Source organism: Sander vitreus, unplaced genomic scaffold (assembly GCF_031162955.1).
Source record: "Sander vitreus isolate 19-12246 unplaced genomic scaffold, sanVit1 ctg971_0, whole genome shotgun sequence".
Lineage (NCBI taxonomy): Eukaryota > Metazoa > Chordata > Actinopteri > Perciformes > Percidae > Sander > Sander vitreus.
Genome location: NW_027596046.1, coordinates 1 through 5,279, shown reverse-complemented (window position 1 = coordinate 5,279; position 5,279 = coordinate 1). Strand labels below are relative to the sequence as shown.

The window sequence follows — 5,279 nt, the reverse complement described above, 5'->3', positions numbered from 1 at the left end:
GACAGTCTTTTAGCTTTGGCTGCACTGGCGATTACTGGCACGCCCTCCTGCACTTGCAGACGGAAAGAAAAACACACCACCGGGTATTCCCAGGCGGTCTCATCCAAGTACTGACCCGGCCCGGCCCTGCTGAGCTTCCTGGGCTCGGGCCGAGAATTCAGCGCTGTTCAGGGTGAGTATGGCACAGCTAGCGAGTGTACCCAAGTGAAAACAAGCTATTTAAGGCGATGAACCAGAGGTTCTCAGAAACTGTTGAAGACACAGTTTGGGGTTGAGAGTACTCAACTACATGTAATCACACTAGTAGTGCACCTATACATTTTGCAGCGTAGCTCTGCGTAGTTCAACTACATTCATCTTCGAACCAACAAGTTGGGTAGCTTATTTGCTCTCTTTTTTCGGGACTGTAATTAGCACGCTGTATTTTTTAAGCATTCTTTCATTTGTTTTGTTCCATATTTATTCATTCATTTAGCCTGTTGCTATATGTGTTCTTACATGTATGTATTTCCATGTTTATTTTTTCATTACTGTAATTATTTCTCAATTCTTTTTGAACTTTCTACCTTTACTCAGACTTGAGTGACTTGTAGTCTTCCGTAAATTTGCATGATCCAAAATGTAGATATCTTTGATTTCAAAACTATCGAGATCGGCTAATCTTGAAGAACAAGAACAAGAATTCGCGGTCAAAGCCATGAACTCCTACTTCCACTGTTGAACACTGTGAGGTTGTTTCATGTTTAGTTTGCAGTAAAGATGTTGCTTCCAGATGAAAACAAAAGGTGCAGTCCTCCGTGCAGTTTCTCTTTGTCAGCTCTGTCTCCAGCAAAGGGGGAGCGCGCCCTGCGATAGATGGTGAAATGAAGCTTTGCAAACCACTGTCTTTATTTTCTAAGCTCACTAGATGGCAATCTCTGTTCAAAGAAAAGGGTTAAAGGATGTATTCAGTGTGTTTTCAACCCTTTGTTGAACAGAAGTGGCATCCTAGTGAGCTCAACATCGAAGATGGTGCTTTTCTTGACTTCATCATTATCATACTAGCGCCCTCTGCTGACGGAAAGAAAAAACTTACAGCTACCCGGGTATTCCCAGGCGGTCTCCCATCCAAGTACTGACCGGCCCGACCCTGCAGCTTCCGAGATCGGACGAGATCGAGGGCGTGTTCAGGGGTGGTATGGCACGTAGCGAGTGTAACAAGTGAAAACAAGCTATTTAAAGACGATGAACCCCAGAGGTTCTCAAAACTGTTGAAGACGCAGTTTGGGGTTGAGAGTACTCAACTACATGTAATCACACTATTAGTGCACCTATACATTTTGCAGTAGCTCTCTGGTAGTTCAACTACATTCATCTTCGAACCAACAAGTTGAATTGCTTTTTGCTCTTTTTTCGGTACTGTAATTAACACTGCTGTATTTTTAAGCATTCTTTCATTTGTTTTGTTCCATATTTATTCATTCATTTAGCCTGTTGCTATATGTATTCTTACATGTATGTATTTCCATGTTTATTTTTTCATTACTGTAATTATTTCTCAATTCTTTTGAACTTTACCTTTACTCAGACTTGAGTGACTTGTCGATCTTCCGTAAATTTGCATGATCCAAAATGTAGATATCTTTGATTTCAAAACTATCCAGATCGGCACAATCTTGAAGAACAAGAACAAAGAATTCATGGTCAAAGTGCATGAACTCCTACTTGAATTGTTGAACACTGTGAGGTTGTTTATTTTAGTTTTAATTAAAGATGTTGCTTCCAAAAAAAAAGTTGCATCCTCCGTACAGTTTCCTTGTCAGCTCTGTCTCCAGCAAAGGAGGAGTAGCGCCCTCTGGCGATAGTGAAATGAAGCTTTGCAAACCACTGTCTTTATTTTCTAAGCTCACTAGATGGCAATCTCTGTTCAAAGAAAAGGGTTAAAGGAATGGCAATTCAGTGTGTTTTCAACCCTTTGTTGAACAGAAAGTGGCATCTAGTGAGCTCAGAATGAAGACAGTGTTTGCTGCTTCATTGACCATTACTAGCGCCCTCTGCTGACGGAAAGAAAAACACAGCACCGGGTATTCCCAGGCGGTCTCCCATCCAAGTACTGACCCGGCCCGGCCTGCTTAGCTTCCGAGATCGGACGAGATCGGGCGTGTTCAGAAGTGGTATGGCCCGTAGCGAGTGTACCAAGTGAAAACAAGCTATTTAAAGACGATGAACCCCAGAGGTTCTCAAAACTGTTGAAGACGCAGTTTGGGGTTGAGAGTGCTCAACTACATGTAATCACACTAGTAGTGCACCTATACATTTTGCAGTAGCTCTCTGGTAGTTCAACTACATTCATCTTCGAACCAACAAGTTGAATTGCTTTTTTGCTCTCTTTTTTTCGGTACTGTAATTAACACTGCTGTATTTTTAAGCATTCTTTCATTTGTTTTGTTCCATATTTATTCATTCATTTAGCCTGTTGCTATATGTATTCTTACATGTATGTATTTCCATGTTTTATTTTTTTCATTACTGTAATTATTTCTCAATTCTTTTGAACTTTACCTTTACTCAGACTTGAGTGACTTGTAGTCTTCCGTAAATTTGCATGATCCAAAATGTAGATATCTTTGATTTCAAAACTATCCAGATCGGCACAATCTTGAAGAACAAGAACAAAGAATTCATGGTCAAAGTGCATGAACTCCTACTTGAATTGTTGAACACTGTGAGGTTGTTTATTTTAGTTTTAATTAAAGATGTTGCTTCCAAAAAAAAGTTGCATCCTCCCGTACAGTTTCCTTGTCAGCTCTGTCTCCAGCAAAGGAGGAGTAAGCGCCCTCTGGCGATAATTGAAATGAAGCTTTGCAAACCACTGTCTTTATTTTTCTAAGCTCACTAGATGGCAATCTCTGTTCAAAGAAAAGGGTTAAAGGAATGGCAATTCAGTGTGTTTTCAACCCTTTGTTGAACAGAAAAGTGGCATCTAGTGAGCTCAGAAAATGAAGACAGTGTTTTGCTTTGCTTCATTTGACCATTACTAGCGCCCTCTGCTGACGGAAAAGAAAAAACACAGCACCGGGTATTCCCAGGCGGTCTCCCATCCAAGTACTGACCCGGCCCGACCCTGCTTAGCTTCCGAGATCGGACGAGATCGGGCGTGTTCAGAGTGGTATGGCCGTAGCGAGTGTACCAAGTGAAAACAAGCTATTTAAAGGCGATGAACCCCAGAGGTTCTCAAAACTGTTGAAAGACGCAGTTTGGGGTTGAGGATTACTCAACTACATGTAATCACACTAGTAGTGCACCTATACATTTTGCAGTAGCTCTCTGGTAGTTCAACTACATTCATCTTCGAACCAACAAGTTGAATTGCTTTTTTGCTCTCTTTTTTTGGTACTGTAATTAACACTGCTGTATTTTTAAGCATTCTTTCATTTGTTTTGTTCCATATTTATTCATTCATTTAGCCTGTTGCTATATGTATTCTTACATGTATGTATTTCCATGTTTATTTTTTTCATTACTGTAATTATTTCTCAATTCTTTTGAACTTTACCTTTACTCAGACTTGAGTGACTTGTCGATCTTCCGTAAATTTGCATGATCCAAAATGTAGATATCTTTGATTTCAAAACTATCCAGATCGGCACAATCTTGAAGAACAAGAACAAAGAATTCATGGTCAAAGTGCATGAACTCCTACTTGAATTGTTGAACACTGTGAGGTTGTTTATTTTAGTTTTAATTAAAGATGTTGCTTCCAAAAAAAAAGTTGCATCCTCCGTACAGTTTCCTTGTCAGCTCTGTCTCCAGCAAAGGAGGAGTAGCGCCCTCTGGCGATGGTGAAATGAAGCTTTGCAAACCACTGTCTTTATTTTCTAAGCTCACTAGATGGCAATCTCTGTTCAAAGAAAAGGGTTAAAGGAATGGCAATTCAGTGTGTTTTCAACCCTTTGTTGAACAGAAAGTGGCATCTAGTGAGCTCAGAAAATGAAGACAGTGTTTTGCTTTGCTTCATTTGACCATTACTAGCGCCCTCTGCTGACGGAAAGAAAAACACAGCACCGGGTATTCCCAGGCGGTCTCCCATCCAAGTACTGACCCGGCCCGACCCTGCTTAGCTTCCGAGATCGGACGAGATCGGGCGTGTTCAGGAGTGGTATGGCCGTAAGCGAGTGTACCAAGTGAAAACAAGCTATTTAAAGACGATGAACCCCAGAGGTTCTCAAAACTGTTGAAGACGCAGTTTGGGGTTGAGGAGTACTCAACTACATGTAATCACACTAGTAGTGCACCTATACATTTTGCAGTAGCTCTCTGGTAGTTCAACTACATTCATCTTCGAACCAACAAGTTGAATTGCTTTTTTGCTCTCTTTTTTTTCGGTACTGTAATTAACACTGCTGTATTTTTTAAGCATTCTTTCATTTGTTTTGTTCCATATTTATTCATTCATTTAGCCTGTTGCTATATGTATTCTTACATGTATGTATTTCCATGTTTATTTTTTTCATTACTGTAATTATTTCTCAATTCTTTTGAACTTTACCTTTACTCAGACTTGAGTGACTTGTAGTCTTCCGTAAATTTGCATGATCCAAAATGTAGATATCTTTGATTTCAAAACTATCCAGATCGGCACAATCTTGAAGAACAAGAACAAAGAATTCATGGTCAAAGTGCATGAACTCCTACTTGAATTGTTGAACACTGTGAGGTTGTTTATTTTAGTTTTAATTAAAGATGTTGCTTCCAAAAAAAAAGTTGCATCCTCCGTACAGTTTCCTTGTCAGCTCTGTCTCCAGCAAAGGAGGAGTAGCGCCCTCTGGCGATGGTGAAATGAAGCTTTGCAAACCACTGTCTTTATTTTCTAAGCTCACTAGATGGCAATCTCTGTTCAAAGAAAGGGTTAAAAGGAATGGCAATTCAGTGTGTTTTCAACCCTTTGTTGAACAGAAAGTGGCATCTAGTGAGCTCAGAAAATGAAGACAGTGTTTTGCTTTGCTTCATTTGACCATTACTAACGCCCTCTGCTGACGGAAAGAAAAAGCTTACAGCACCGGGTATTCCCAGGCGGTCTCCCATCCAAGTACTGACCCGGCCCGACCCTGCTTAGCTTCCGAGATCGGACGAGATCGGGCGTGTTCAGAGTGGTATGGCCCAGTAGCGAGTGTACCAAGTGAAAACAAGCTATTTAAAGACGATGAACCCCAGAGGTTCTCAAAACTGTTGAAGACGCAGTTTGGGGTTAGGAGTACTCAACTACATGTAATCACACTAGTAGTGCACCTATACATTTG

General features: G+C 40.6%; 3 non-coding genes and 1 pseudogene across 3 annotated transcripts; all 4 read right to left on the bottom strand.

The window, feature by feature from the left end:
* Positions 1 to 2,048: 2,048 nt before the first annotated feature.
* On the bottom strand, positions 2,049 to 2,168 carry LOC144515136 (5S ribosomal RNA; annotated as a pseudogene).
* Positions 2,169 to 3,043: 875 nt separating this feature from the next.
* LOC144515132 (5S ribosomal RNA) lies at positions 3,044 to 3,162 on the bottom strand. The gene has a single exon (XR_013501720.1). It is a non-coding gene; the product is annotated as a 5S ribosomal RNA (ribosomal RNA).
* An 870-nt stretch (positions 3,163 to 4,032) lies between these two features.
* Positions 4,033 to 4,152, bottom strand: LOC144515134 (5S ribosomal RNA). The gene has a single exon (XR_013501721.1). It is a non-coding gene; the product is annotated as a 5S ribosomal RNA (ribosomal RNA).
* An 875-nt stretch (positions 4,153 to 5,027) lies between these two features.
* LOC144515135 (5S ribosomal RNA) lies at positions 5,028 to 5,147 on the bottom strand. Its single transcript, XR_013501722.1, has one exon. It is a non-coding gene; the product is annotated as a 5S ribosomal RNA (ribosomal RNA).
* Positions 5,148 to 5,279: the final 132 nt, after the last annotated feature.